This window comes from Eubalaena glacialis, chromosome 12, assembly GCF_028564815.1.
Source record: "Eubalaena glacialis isolate mEubGla1 chromosome 12, mEubGla1.1.hap2.+ XY, whole genome shotgun sequence".
Taxonomy (NCBI): domain Eukaryota; kingdom Metazoa; phylum Chordata; class Mammalia; order Artiodactyla; family Balaenidae; genus Eubalaena; species Eubalaena glacialis.
This window is the reverse complement of record NC_083727.1, coordinates 92,902,388-92,918,940: the sequence shown is the minus strand read 5'-3', so window position 1 is coordinate 92,918,940 and position 16,553 is coordinate 92,902,388. Positions and strand designations below refer to the sequence as shown.

Genomic DNA, 16,553 nt, shown 5'->3' with positions numbered 1-16,553 from the left:
ATTTTACGAATTGGCAAGGTCTGTAGCAAAGGATAAAACTACTGAATATAACCTATTGGGCAAAGAGTAACATAGTTGAGAGAAAAACAAGTCTGTATAGAGACAAGGGGAAAGGACTTTAGAGGTTTATGAACTTTTACATGAGTCCACACATGACACACACAGAATGCAGGAGTTATGAGAGACAACATGGGTTGTCTATTTTAATTTCACATTTCAGGCCCCAAAAAGACCTTACAAAAAAGAAACACTACTGCATTTGTGGGGTAAAGAGAGAAAAAATATTTTTTACTAGAAAATATAGATATTTTTTAAAGAAGGAAATTAACAGTGAGGAATTGAAATCTGTTCTTTACTCAATAAAATCACTGGCCCTATAGAAGATATTATCTATTCATAGTAGGTAATATGTTTAATATACAACCAGAAAATACCACAAAGAGCTGGGCATTATTCAAAGTAGAAAGATAAATATTCTCCTCTAGGTGTACATATAAATAAAATAGGCTGTTACTTGAAGTTCTGGGTTCTAAATATAGTCTGGCTATTAAAGGAAATAAAGACAGTTCAAAGAGGAACCAAATAATCAAAAATAATCAAAGACTGAAGAATTCTTCATTTTGAAGATGGAAAAGGATAGTAGGTAGGGAATAACCAAAAGGAATACAATCATGAAGGGAATTTTTGAAAGAAAATAGATTTGTTTGTGGAATTCTAAATTTATTGACCTAGAGAAGTAGACAGAAAATTTAATATTAAATAAAATAGGCAATTACTTTTCAATATAGTAGGATGTATATTCTGTAGCAAAAAGCATTGGTAGTATTTTGTGTGGGCAGGCCACTACATATTTGCATTTGTAATTGATACATTCATAGAGAAAAATAGATGTCAGATATATATTCCTAATTGGGGGGGGGGGATTTTAGATATATAAACCTAATCATGGATTATAATTGTTTTTCCCCAGAAATTATTTTATGATACTAGTGGTACTTATAGAATATGGGAAGGGGAAAAATACAATCTTTTACTCATGATGACATTTCTTATGTTTAATTTTTTTATAGCCACAGTAGTTTGCATCTTATTTACAACTATATTCATATATTTGTATATGCACACACACACTTGTACACAGACACACACGCACACACATGGATACATACATAAACATTTAAATCTGTATATATACACACATATGTATAGTCATGCTAACTAAGGGCATATTTCTGAAATTATTTCTTTTCATTAGAGAATATGCTAGGAAAGAGATATCACAGTTATTATTTAATTTTGATCCCTGCGATTTTCTTCCTTCTTCAGTGAAGAATAAATCAAAGTTATGTCTTGGTACATTTCCTTGTATTTAATTTCAATTACACAGGAAATCTCTTGGAGAGGGAACAATTTCTGTTTTACATTGTTTATTGCCACAGACTAACCTGTTATGACTTTACCAAATTCAACACTTGGCACTTTTTCTTTTTCTCTTAATTGTCCCTGTAGTTTCTTTTCCTGGTTATTATGGACCTTTTTATCCCCAGGCAGATTTTTGAAAATCTTAAGTCAAAAATCAGGAGTTGCTGAATTTTCCAAGTCAGATTAGAAATGGGTCCTTTGGTATTGTTTAGACACAAGACACTGCAAATTCCTAGTAATAAACATGCTTTAATTTCCTGGATTTTTTTGTGCCAGGACAAGAATTTTTTAAAATAATGACATAGAAAGTGTAAATGTTATGTTATCTGTACTTAAAAAATTTATATGTAGAAATTAACTCATGTATAGCCTTTCTCCTTGCTATGACAGAACATTTATTCTGTTGAGTAAAGAGAACTTTTTTTAAAAAGATAACTACACTTTTGTTGGCATTAAACTAGCCTATAGAGGACATTTTTATGGACCTTATTGAAATCAATGTCACCAGGTAAAAATCTGAAAATACTTTACTTAAAGAGGCCTGATGTAATGCATCAAATCCTTTCCACATAAAATGTAGTTGTTATTTTTGCTGAATAGTACTTATATCTGTTAGGCTACTTCTGGAAGAAACCAGAAGATAAGTCTATAATGGACAAAAAAGGTCACTTACTTAGCATAAACAGTTCTGCTACTTATTTGGAATTTACAAAGCTCCTTCCTATTTTAACATCTGTTTGATGGTCCTTCCTTTCTCAAGGGAGTACTTTGGGGCTCCTCTTAAATAAAATTCTCAATGTATTTAAATTTATACCCCTCAGAATACACTGTGGAAAAAGATGATCTCAGAAAACCAAAAACAACACTATCAACAGGGATTGCTTGTATGCGAAAGGTCCAGTTTACCTTTAGAAAACATACACGTTAAAACCTATGTAATCGAGCTTCCCTGGTGGCGCAGTGGTTAAGAATCTGCCTGCCAATGCAGGGGTCATGGGTTCGAGCCCTGGTCCGGGAAGTTCCCACATGCTGCGGAGCAACTAAGCCCATGTGCCAAAACTACTGAGCCTGCGTGCTGCAACTACCGAAGTCCACGCGCTTGGAGCCCATGCTCTGCAATGAGGAAGCCACTGCAATAAGAAGCTCATGCATCTCAACGAAGAGTAGCCCCTGCTCGCCACAACTAGAGAAAGCCCGCACGCAGCAACGAAGACCCAACACAGCCAAAAATAAATAAATAAAATTAATTAATTAAAAAAAAAATCTTAAAAAAAAAAACCTATGTGATCAACTTCTGACTGAATGTATTCTATGGGAATGTTACTCTTCAAATTATTTTGATAACTAGCTTGTATTTCCTTACTGTCCAATTGCTCATGTATGGTCTTAAAATGAATTATTCTCCACTTATATTAGGTATGTATGTATATATGCCCCCTCCAGTGGAGAACCCACTTTGTTAGGTTCATGAGGGCAGAAAATGTCCTTCTGATCAACTTGTATCCTTCTGTCCTCCTTTTTCCAAAGTGGCTAGTGTTTACTACTGTACTTTTAAAAATGCAATAAGAATCACATGTGTGATGTGACACAGGAAGACCCATGATAGTTACAGAGAAGTAAAGGGCATGGCCTCTAATCTCAAGTGTGTTCTCAAAATTCAGTTGGCAAAGTAAGACTCAGAAAGCTATCTGTCAACAATGTAGTATTTGGTGGCCAGAATAAATAATCAGTGCTCTAAAAGATACAGAACTTTACGTTGATGTGGAAAAGCTTTCAAGAGAAAGTGGGACTTGAGCCCTCAATGGAAAGTAGGAGTTGAATATGTAGAAAAGAGTAGAGAACATAAATGGTGACAACAAAGGGAGAAGGGAGTGAATGTTCTGTAGGTTGAATGTTTATTTAAAGCAGATGCGTGGGTTGAAGACAAGATTACAGAGTAGAAGGACTTGAGCTCACCTCCTCTCATGAAAACACCAAAATCACAACTAACTGCCAAAGAACTATTGACAAAAAAGACTGGAACCTACCAAAAAAAGATACCCTACAGCCAAAGACAAAGAAGAAGCCACACGAGGTGGTAGGAGGAGTGCATATGTGATATAATCAAATCCCATACCCACTAGGTGGGTGACCCACAAACTGGAAAATAATTATGAGGATCTCCAACAGGAGTGAGAGTTCTAAGTCCCACGTCAGGCATCCCAGCCTTGGGGGCTGGCATCAGAAGCCCCCAGAGCATTTGGCTTAGAAGGCCAACAGGGCTTGATTGCAGGAATTCCACAGGACTGGGGGAAACAGAAACTCCACTCCTGGAGGGAGGACAAAAGGTCTTGTGAACATCAAGACCCAGGGAAAAAGCAGTGACTTCATAGGAACCTGGGCCGGACCTACCTGCTGGTTTTGGAGGGTCTCCTGGGGAGGTGTAGGGGGGCGGCTGTGGCTCACTGTGGGGACAAGGACACTGGTGGTGGAGGTACTGGGGAGTACTCATTGGTATGAGCCCTCCTGGAGGCTGCCATTTTGATCCCAAGACCTGGTCCCACCCAACAGCTTATAAGCTCCAGTGCTGGGACTCCTCAGGCCAAATAACCAACAGGATGGGAACATGCCCACCTATCAGTAGACAGGCTGCCTAAAGTCTTCCTGAGTCCACAGCTGCCTCTAAACATACTCCTTAACATGGTCATGCCCACCAGAGGGACAAGACCCAGCTCCACCCACCAGCGGGCAGGCACCAGTCCCTCCCACCAGGAAGCCTGCACAAGCCTCTAGATGAGCCTCACCCACCGGGGGGGGGGGGTGGTGGTGGTGGTCAGACACCAGAAGCAAGAGAAACTACAGTCCTGCAGCCTGCAGAACACAGACCACAAACACAGAAATTTAGACAAAATGAGATGGCAGAGGAATATGCTCCCAACAAAGGAACAAGATAAAATCCCAGAAGAACAACTAAGTGAAGTGGAGATAGGCAATCTACCTGAAAAATAATTCAGAGTAATGATAGTAAAGATGATCCAAGCTCTCAGAAAAAGAATGGAGGCACAGACTGAGAAGATACAAGAAATGTTTAACAAACAGAAGATGTAAAGAACAAACAGAATTGAACAATACCATAAGTGAAATGAAAAATACACTAGAAGGAATAACAGAATAAATGAGGCAGAAGAAAGAATAACTGAGCTAGAAGACAGAAGGGTGGAAATCACTGCTGCAGAAGAGAATAAAAAAAAAAAAAGAATGAAAAGAAATGAAGACATTTTAAAAGACCTCTGAAACATTAAATGCACCAACATTCACATTATAGGAGTCCCAGAAGGAGAAGAGAGAGAGAAAGTGCCTGAGAAACTATTGGAAGAGATAATAGTTGAAAACTTCCCTAACATGGGAAAGGAAACAGTCACCCAAGTCCAGGAAGTACAGAGAGTCCCAGGCAGGACAAACACAAGGAGGAACACATGGAGACACATAGTAATCAAATTGAGAAAAATTAAGGACAAAGAAAAAATATTAAAAGCAACAGGGGAAAAGCAACAAATAACATACAAGGGAATCCCCATAAGGTTATCAGCTGATTTTTTCAGCAGAAACTCTGTAGGCCAGAAGGGAGTGGCACAATATTTTTAATGTGATGAAAGGGAAATATCTACAACCAAGAATACTCTACCCAGCAAGGCTCTCATTCAGATTCGATGGAGCATATGCTAAGAGAATTCAGCACCACCAAACCAGCTTTACAACAAATGCTAAAGGAATGTCTCTAGGTGGAAAAGAAAAGCCCATGACTAGAAACAAGAAAATTACAAATGGGAAAGCTCACCAGTAAAGGCAAACATACAGTAAAGGTAGCAAATCATCCACACACAAATATGATATCAAAACCAGCAATCATGAGAAGAGGAGAGTACAAATGCAGGATATTGGAAAGGCATTTGAAATTAAGAGACCAGCAACTTAAAACAATCGTATATATATATATATATATATATATATATATATATATGGACTGCTATATCAAAACCTCATAGTAACAGCAAACCAAAAATCTACAATAGATACACACAAACACACACACAAAAGGAATCCAAACACAACACTAAAGATATTCATCAAATTGCAAGACAAAAGAACAACAAAGGAAGGGGAGAAAAAAGACCTACAAACACAAATTCAAAACAATTAACAAAATGGCAATAAGAACATACATATTGATAATTACCTTAAATGTAAATGGATTAAATGGTCCATCCATAAGACACAGACTGGCTGAATGGATACAAAAACAAGACCCGTATATATGTTGTCTACAAGAGATCCACTTCAGATTTAGGGACAAATACAGACTGAAAGTGAGGGGATGGAAAAAGGTATTCCATGCAAATGGAATTCAAAAGAAAGCTGAAGTAGCACTACTCATATCAGACAAAAGAGACTCTAAAATAAAGACTGTTACAAGAGACAAAGAAGGACACAACATAATGATCAAGTGATCAATCCAAAAAAGAAGATACAAAAATTGTAAATATATATTACCCAATACAGGAACACCTCAATATGTAAGACAAATTCTAACAGCCATAAAAGGAAAAATCAACTGTAACACATTAATAGTGGGGGACTGTAATGCCCCTGTAATACCCCTGTAATTCATGGACAGATCATCCAGACAGAAAATTAATAAGGAAAAGCAGGCCTTAAATGACACATGAGACCAAATAGACTTAATTGATATTTATGGAGCATTCCATCCAAAAGCAGCAGAATACACATTCTTTTCAAGTGCACATGGAAAATTCTCCAGGTCTATCACATGCTGGGACACAAAGCAAGCCTCAGAAAATTAAGAAAATTGAAATCATATCAACCATCTTTTCTGACCACAACACTATGATATTAGAAGTCAACTACAAGAAGAAAACTGTAAAACACACAATCACGTGGAGGCTAAACAATATGCTACTAAACATCCAATGGATCACTGAAAAAATCAAAGGTGAAATATAAAAATACCTAGAGACAAATGAAAACAAAAGCATGATGATCCAAAACCTATTGGATGCAGCAAAAGCAGTTCTAAGAGGGAAGTTTATAGCAATACTATCTTACCTCAGGAAACAAGAAAAATCTCAAATAAACGATCTAAACTTACACCTAAGGCAATTAGAGAAAGAAGAACTAACAAAACACAAAGTTAGTAGAAGGAAAGAAATCATAAAGATCAGAGCAGAAATAAATGAAAGAGTAACAAACAAAGAAAACAATAGAAAAGATCAATGAAACTAAAAGCTGGTTCTTAGAGAAGATAAACAAAATTGATAAACCTTTAGCCAGATTCATCAAGAAAGAAAGGGAGTGGGCTCAAATCAATAAAATCCGAAATGAAAAAGAAGTTACAACTAACACCACAGAAATACAAAGGATCATAAGAGACTACTACAAGGAACTATACGCCAATAAAATGGACAACCTGGAAGAAGTGGACAAATTCTTAGAAAAGTACAATATCCCAAGACTGAACCAGAAAGAAATAGAAAATATAAACAGACCAATGAAAAATACTTAAATTGAAACTGTGATTTAAAAACTTCGAAGAAACAAAAGGCCAGGAGCAGTTGGCTTCACAGGTGAATTCATTCAAAGATTTAGAGAAGAGTTAACATATATACTTCTGAAGCTATTCCAGAAAACTGCAGAGGAAGGAACACTCTCATACTCATTTGATGAGGCCACCATCACCGTGATATCAAAACCACACAAAGATACCACAAAAAAAGAAAATTACAGACCAGTATCACTGATGAACATAGACACAAAAATTCTCAACAAAATACTAGCAAACCAAATCTGACAATACATTAAAAGGATCATACACCATGATCAAGAGGGATTTATCCCAGGATGCAAGGATTTTTCAATATCTGCAAATCAATCAGTGTGATACAACACATTAACAAATTGAAGAATAAAAACTATATGATCATCTCAGTAGATGCAGAAAAACTTTTGACAAAATTCAACACCAATTTATGATAAAAAATCTTCAGAAAGTGGGCATAGAGGGAACCTACCTCAACATAATAAAGGCCATATATGACAAACCCACAGCCAACATCATTCTGTACAGTGAAAAGCTGAAAGCATTTCCTCTAAGATCAGGAAAAAGACAAGGATGTCCACTTTCACCACTTCTATTCAACATAGTTTTGAAAGTCCTAGTGATGGCAATCAGAGAAGTAAAAGAAATAAAAGGAATCCAATTGGAAAAGTGCAAGTAAAAGTGTCACTGTTTGCAGATGACATGATACTATACATAAAATTCTAGAAAATTCTAAAGATGCTACCAGAAAACTACTAGAGCTCATCAATGAATTTGTAAAGTTGCAGGATACAAAATTTATACACAGTAATCTGTTGCATTTCTATACACTATCAAAAAAAGATCATAAGAAGAAATTAAGGAAACAATCCCATTTACCATCATATCAAAAAACATTAAATACCTAGGAATAAACATACCTAAGGAAGCAAAAGACCTGTAGTCCAAAAACTGTAAGATGGTGATGAAAAAAATCAAAGATGACACAAAGAGGTGGAAAAATATACTATGTTCTTGGACTGGAAAAATCAATATTGTCAAAATGACTATACTACCCAAGGCAATCTACAGATTCAATGCAAATCCTATCAAATTACCAATGGCCTTTTTTGCAGTTCTAGAACAAAAATCAAAATTTGTATGGAAACACAAAAGACCCCTAATAGCAAAGCAATCTGGAGAAAGCAAAACAGAGCTGGAGGAATCAAACCCCCGGACTTCAGACTACACTATAAAGCTACAGTAATCACAAGAGTATGGTACTGGCACAAAGACAGACTTATAGATCAACGGAACAGGAAAGCCCAGAAATAAACCCACACACCTATGGTCAATTAATCTATGACAAAGGAGGCAAGAATATACAATAGAGAAAAGACAGTCACTTCAATAGTGGTGCTGGGAAAACTGGACAGCTACATGTAAAAGAGTGATATAGAACATTCTCTAACACCATACTCAGAAATAAACTCAAAATGGATTAAAGACCTAAATGTAAGGGCAGACACCATCAAACTCTTAGAGGAAAAAATAGGCAGAACACTGTTTGACATAAATCACAGCAACATCTTTTTGGATCCACCTCCTAGAGTAATGAAAATAAAAACAAAAATAAACAAATGGGACCTAATTAAACTTAAAAGCTTTTGCACAGCAAAGGAAGCCATAAACAAAATGAAAAGACAACCTACAGGATGGGAGAAAGTATTTGCAAATGTTGTGATTGACAAGGGATTAATCTCCAAAATACACAAACAAGTCATGCAGCTCAATATCACAAAAACGAACAACCCAATCAAAAATGGGCAGAAGATATAAGTAGACATTTTTCCAAAGAAGACATACAGAGGGCCAAAAGGCACATAAAAATATGCTCAACATCACTAATTACTAGAAAAATGCAAATCAAAATTACAATGAAGTATCACCTCACACTGGTCAGAACAGCCATCATCAAAAAGTTTACAAACAGTAAATGCTGGAGAGGGTGTGGAGAAAAGGGAACCCTCTTGCACTGTTGGTGGGAATGCAAATTGGTGCAACCACTATGGAGAACAGTATGGAGGTTCCTTAAAAATCTAATAATAGAACTACCATATGACTCAGCAATCCCACTCCAGAGAAAACCATAATTCAAAAATATACATGTACCCCAATGTTCATTGCAGCAGTATTTACAATAGTGAAGACATTGAAACAACCTCAATGTCCATTGAGAGATGAATGGGTAAAGATGTGGTGTATATATGCAATGGAATATTACTCAACCATAAAATATAATGAAATAATGCTATTTGCAGCAACATGGATGAACCTAGAGATTATCATACTAAGTGAAGTCAAACAGAGAAAGACAAATATTATATGATATCACTTATACATGAAATCTAAAAAAGATACAAATGAACATATTTACAAAACAGAAACAGACTCACAGATACAGAAAACAAACTTATGGTTACCGAAGGGGAAAGGTGTGGGGGGAGGGATAAATGAGGAGTTTGGGATTAACACTCACACACCACTCAAAATAAAATAGGTAAACAACAAGGACCGACTGTATAGCACAGGGAATTCTACTCATTATTCTGTAATAACTTAGCTGGGAAAAGAATATGAAAAAGAATAGATATATGTATCTATATGTAAGAACACATATATGTATATGTAAAATTGAATCACTTTGCTGTACACCTGAAACTACCACAACGTTGTAGATCAACTCTATCCCAATATAAAATAAAAATTTAAAAAATAAAGCATATGCGTGAATGCTTTTTCAAAGAGTCCCATTTAAATTTGTGTGCTTCAGCTGCAAACCACCACATGGACACTGTACTTGTTGCTATTACAAACTATGGACTTGTATTCAAACTTCAATCTACTTTTTTCAACAACATTTGGTACTAGACATAATGAGAATGTTCAGTGTCATCTCTCTTCTCTGCTTTAAATATAATTTTCAATATTAACTTTCAGTACTCTACTGTTTGACCTCCATGATAATGCCATGATTTCTAATTAAATGCCTTATTCTGAAAGGCTATTGAGTTAAACACTCTTCTTTTTTCTAATTTTAAGATAATTTATATTAGGTTTTAACCTTGAAATAATGGCTTTCTTCCAACACTTGAAATTCATGGCTTCTTTTCAGAATATCATTCTGTTTTAATGGTTCTTAATTCTCATCTGGAGATTTTCACAAAAAATATAATTATAAATTGGGGGAAAACTAGCAAATAACTATGTCTTATATCATTTGGTATTAAACAAAGATTAAAAACATGTTCAGAAACAGACTGAGAGAGGTCTCTAATAGGATTTGCTTGGTGGAAGAACTACTAAAGGTTGTATCTCAAGCAGATGAAAATTGATGCAATAGGAAGGACTGAATTTAGAAGGAAATAATGGGAAAAGCATTTGCTAATCATATGCAGGTAAAACTTAACAGGTACGACTTTTAAAACAAAAATAACAATGCATAAAATTGGAAAGTATAAACATAAGGTAGATATCAAAGCCTGGAAAAAAATAATGAATGTCAGGAGGGCACGACAGGAGTTAAGGAGTTCCAAATCTTCGTACTGTTCTGGAAAAGGCCTGAGATACTGATCCACATTAAACTCTGTTAAATCAAGTTTATAAGTTAAAAATAATGGACAACCATTAGGTGAAATGAAACAGAATATATAACTTCTAAAACCAGAGAAGGGGAAAAAGGCATCACAAAGCCTCAAATCATCTAAAAGAAAGAAACAGAGGAGAAAAAGAAGTCAGGGGTGGGGTGGGACACTTCCAAATCTACTTTAGTCAATTTAGAATAGCACTCTCCCCTCCCTTGGAAGGGTGTTAGTGTCAGTGGGTGATACAAGCATGTAAGAGGGCAAATATGTGTTGATTGAATATGAGTTGTGAACTGGACATGTTCAGGTAGCCAAGACAACACACAACAAGAATGATAACCAGGGCTTTCCCACCATCTTTCAGGCCAACTAATCTCTACAAAAACTGGTTAGAAATAATTAAGGTAGATTATTTACTGGGAAGGGAAAACTGGTAATGAGACAGAGTCTGGGAAAGGTATTCAAGGAGAGGATTGACAGTGTATTTCTGCACCAAAAAGGATCCTTAGTGAACATTTCCTTTTCTGATTTTGTACAATATAAAGACTCAGTGGATAGTAAAAAGCATCAACAGCTGTAGTCCAGTGAAATAATTCTCCTAGCATCTCACCTGAACAGGTGTCTGGTATTGATTCACATGGGACCACGATTGGGAGTCTGAGACATTATGGTGAATGTAACACAGGAAGAAATAATCTTACCACAAGTGCATAGCTATTTAAAAATAAAACATTTTTATTTAAAAATTTCAAAGTGTGATACTTTTCCCAGCCCACCAATAATGTTTTCGTAGGCTTTTTCTGTTCAATATTCTCTTCTTCCAATATTCCTTCCCCCCTCACCTCAAGCAGGTTCTTTTAATTCTTTTCTCCTATTTGCACCATGAAATCCTGCACTTGGGCTAATTTCCTTCTTCACTGTTTCTTATCCCCTATTCTTTGATGCTACTCTCCAACTTCCTTATTCTACACATTTCTCTTTCACTTTTGTTTTCATCCCATCTGCATTATCTACATTTTTTAAAGAAATTCTATTAGGTTCCAGAGGAGTTTATTTAATTCTACACACATGCACTGAATTCTTAGCTCCACTAGTTGACACTATAAGGTAGAACTCAAGAGTTGCCTAGGTTCAGATTTTTGTTACCTTACATACTTGTTGTATGGGTCTGGCCAAATCACCATCTGTATTTCAGATTAACTTCAGGTTAACTCAACTGTAAAGTAAAGACAATAGTAATACCCATTTCATCAAGTTCTGAAGATTAAATAAATTAATGCATGTAAAGAGTGTAAAACAGTTCCTGACATACAGTCAGCATTTTATAAATGCTATCTATCATTATGCTTTATGCACTGTGTTAGTCTCTAGGTAGATGGATGGTTCAAACATAGATCCATGTTCACAAGGAATTTATGATCTAGTGGTGTTCCAGAAAGGTAAATTATCTACCCTAGGAAGAGGCTGCCTGAAACAAGCTCTACATGGAGAAAAAATTCATAAACTATAAAGAACTGGTCTTGCATGTTCACTGCATCATTGGTCACAATAGCCAACATAGGGAAGAAACCTAAGTGTCCATCAGTGGAAGAATGGATAAAGAAGATATGGAGTGCTTGCTTCGGCAGCACATATACTAAAACTGGAACGATACAGAAGAGATTAGCATGGCCCCTGTGCAAGGATGACACGCAAACTCGTGAAGCATTCCATATTTTTATGACACATTAAACAAAATGGACTTAATTGATATTTATAGGACATTCCATCCAAAAACAACAGAATACACTTTCTTCTCAAGTGCTCATGGAACATTCTCAAGAATAGATCATATCTTGGGTCACAAATCAAGCCTTGGTAAATTTAAGAAAATTGAAATTGTATCAAGTATCTTTTCTGACCACAACGCTATGAGACTAGACATTAATTACAGGAAAAAATCTGTAAAAAATACAAACACATGGACGCTAAACAATACACTACTAAATAACCAAGAGATCACTGAGGAAATCAAAGAGGAAATCAAAAAACACCTAGAAACAAATGGCAATGAAAACATGACAACCCAAAACCTATGGGAGCAGCAAAAGCAGTTCTAAGAGGCAAGTTTACAGCAATACAATCCTAACTCAAGAAACAAGAAACATCTCAAATAAACAACCTAACCTTACACCTAAAGCAATCAGAGAAAGAAGAACAAAAATCCCCCAAAGTTACCAGAAGGAAAGAAATCATAAAGATCAGATCAGAAATAAATGAAAAAGAAATGAAGGAAACAATAGCAAAGATCAATAAAACTAAAAGCTGGTTCTTTGAGAAGATAAACAAAATTGATAAACCACTAGTCAGACTCATCAAGAAAAAAAGGGAGAAGACTCAAATCAACAGAATTAGAAATGAAAAAGGAGAAGTAACAACTGACACTGCAGAAATACAAAGAATCATGAGGGATTACTACAAGCAACTATATGCCAATAAAATGGACAATATGAAAGAAATCGAGAAATTCTTAGAAAAGCACAACCTTCCCAGACTGAACCAGGAAGAAATAGAAAATATAAAGAGAAAAATCACAAGCATTGAAATTGAAACTATGATTAAAAATCTTCCAAAAACGAAAAGCGCAGGACCAGATGGCTTCACAGGCGAATTCTATCAAACATTTAGAGAAGAGCTAACACCTATCCTTCTCAAACTCTTCCAAAATATAGCAGAGGGAGGAACACTCCCAAACTCATTCTATGAGGCCACCATCACCCTGATACCAAAACCAGACAAAGATGTCACAAAAAAAGAAGACTACAGGCCAATATCACTGATGAACACAGATGCAAAAATCCTCAACAAAATACAAGCAAACAGAATCCAACAGCACATTAAAAGGATCATACCACATGATCAAGTGAGGTTTATCACAGGAATACAAGGATTCTTCAATATATGCAAATCAATCAATGTGATACACCATATTAACAAACTGAAGGATAAAAACCATACAATAATCTCAATAGATGCAGGAAAAGCTTTTGACAAAATTCAACACCGATTTATGATAAAATCCCTCCAGAAAGTAGGCACAGAGTGAGCTTACCTCAACATAATAAAGGCCATATATGACAAACCCACAGCCAACATCGTTCTCAATGGTGAAAAACTAAAACCATTTCCTCTAAAATCAGGAACAAGACAAGGATGCCCACTCTCACCACTTTTACTTAACACAGTTTTGGAAATTTTAGTCACAGCAACCAGAGAAAAAAAGCAATAAAAGGAATCCAAATCAGAAAAGAAGTAAAACTGTCACTGTTTTCAGGTGACATGATACTATACATAGAGAATCCTAAAGATGCTACCAGAAAAATACTAAAGCTAATCCATGAATTTGGTAAAGTAGCAGGATACAAAATTAATGCACAGAAATCTCTTGCATTCCTGTACACTAATGATGCAAAATCTGAAATAAAAATTAAGGAAACACTCCCATTTACTGTTGCAACAAAAAGAATAAAATACCTAGGAATAAACCTACCTAAGGAGACAAAAGACCTGTATGCAGAAAACTATAAGACACTGATGAAAGAAATTAAAGACGATACGAACAGATGGAGAGATATACCATGTTCTTGGGTTGGAAGAATCAACATTGTGAAAATGACTGTACTACCCAAAGCAATCTACAGATTCAATGCAATCCCTATCTAACTACCAATGACATTTTTCACAGAACTAGAACAAAAAATTTCACAATTTGTATGGAAACACAAAATACCCGAATAGCCAAAGCAATCTTGAGAAAGAAAAACGGAGCTGGAGGAATCAGGCTCCCTGACTTCAGACTATACTACAAAGCTACAGTAATCAAGACAGTATGGTACTGGCACAAAAACAGAAATATAGATCAATGGAACAGGATAGAAAGCCCAGAGATAAACCCACACACATATGGTCACCTTATTGTTGATAAAGGAGGCAAGAATATACAATGGAGAAAAGACAGCCTCTTCAATAAGTGGTGCTGGGAAAACTGGACAGCTAGATATAAAAGAATGAAATTAGAACATTCTCTAACACGATACACAAAAATAAACTCAAGATGGATTAAAGACCTAAAGGTAAGACTGGACACTATGAATCTCTCAGAGGAAAACATAGGAAGAACACTCTGACATAAATCACAGCAAGATCCTTTTTGACCCACCTCCTAGAGAAATGGAAATAAAAACAAAAATTAAAAAATGGGATCTAATGAAACTTAAAAGCTTTTGCACAGCGAAGGAAAACTTAAACAAGACAAAAAGACAACCCTCAAAATGGGAGAAAATATTTGCAAATGAAGCAACTGACAAAGGATTAATCTCCAAAGTTTACAAGCAGCTCATGCAGCTCAATATGAAAAAAACAAACAACCCAATCCAAAAATGGGCAGAAGACCTAAATAGACTTTTCTCCAAAGAAGATGTACAGATTGCCAACAAACACATGAAAGGACACTCAGCATCACTAATCATTAGAGAAATGCAAATCAGAACTACAATGAGGTATCACCTCACACCGGTCAGAATGGGCATCATCAAAAAATCTACAAACAGTAAATCCTGGAAAGGGTGTGGAGAAAAGGGAACCGTCTTGCACTGTTAGTGGGAATGTAAATTGATACAGCCACTATGGAGAACAGTATGGAGGTTTCTTAAAAAACTAAAAATAGAACTACCATACGACCCAGCAATCCCACTACTGGGTATATACCCAGAGAAAACTATAATTGAAAAAGAGTCATGTACCACAATGTTCACTGCAGCACTATTTACAATAGCCAGGAAATGGAAGCAACCTAAGTGTCCATCGACAGATGAATGGACAAAGAAGATGTGGCACATACATACAATGGAATATTACTCAGTCATAAAAAGAAACAAAGTTGAGTTATTTGTAGTGAGGTGGATGGACCTTGAGACTGTCATACAGAGTGAATTAAATCAGAAAGAGAAAAACAAATACCGTATGCTAACACATATATATGGAATCTAAAAAAAAGGGTTCTGAAGAACCTAGGGGCAGGACAGGAATAAAGACACAGATGTAGAGAATAGACTTGAGGACACGGGGAGGGGGAAGGGGAAGCTGGGGCAAAGTGAGAGAGTGACATGGACATATATACACTACCAAATGTAGAATAGATAGCTAGTGGGAAGCAGCCGCATAGCACAGGGCGATCAGCTCGGTGCTTTGTGACCACCTAGAGGGGTGGGATAGGGAGGGTGGGAGGGAGCCACAAGAGGGAGGAGATATGGGGATACATGTATACATATAGCTGATTCACTTTGTTATACAGCAGAAACTAACACAGCATTGTAAAACAATTATACTCCAAGAAAGATGTTAAACAAAAAATAAATTAAAAAAAGAAGATATGGAGTATCATTCAATCACGAGAAATAACAAAATCCTGTCATTTGTGACAACGTGAATGGCTCTTGAGTGCACAATACTAAGTGAAATAAGTCAGGCAGAGAAAGACAAATACTATATGATATCACTTACGTATGGAATCTAGAAAAGCCGAGCTCATGGAAACAGAGAGTACAATGGTGGTTACCAGGGGTGGAAGGCAGGAAAAATGAAGAGATGCTGGTCAAAGGGTACAAACTTCCAACTAGAAGATGAATTCTTTCTGGGGATCTATGGACAGCATTATGATTAAAGATAACAATAGTGTACTACATACTTGAAAGTCACTGAAAGATTAGATCTGAAATGTTCTTACAACAACAAAAAGGTAATTATATGATGTGATGGAGATGTTAGCTAACACTACAGTGGTAATCATATTGCAATGTATGTGTATCAAATCAACACACTGTACACCTTCAACTTACATGACCTTATATATCAGGTATATCTCAATAAACTGGGGG

General features: G+C 36.0%; 1 protein-coding gene and 1 non-coding gene across 2 annotated transcripts in view; one reads left to right on the top strand and one right to left on the bottom strand.

Annotated features, from left to right (window-relative positions):
* The window catches only part of ADGRB3 (adhesion G protein-coupled receptor B3), a 785,278-nt gene that overhangs the window by 241,008 nt on the left and 527,717 nt on the right, over positions 1 to 16,553 (bottom strand). The gene's annotated exons all lie outside the window — the stretch shown is intronic.
* LOC133102699 (U6 spliceosomal RNA) lies at positions 12,251 to 12,357 on the top strand. Its single transcript, XR_009703050.1, has one exon. It is a non-coding gene; the product is annotated as a U6 spliceosomal RNA (small nuclear RNA).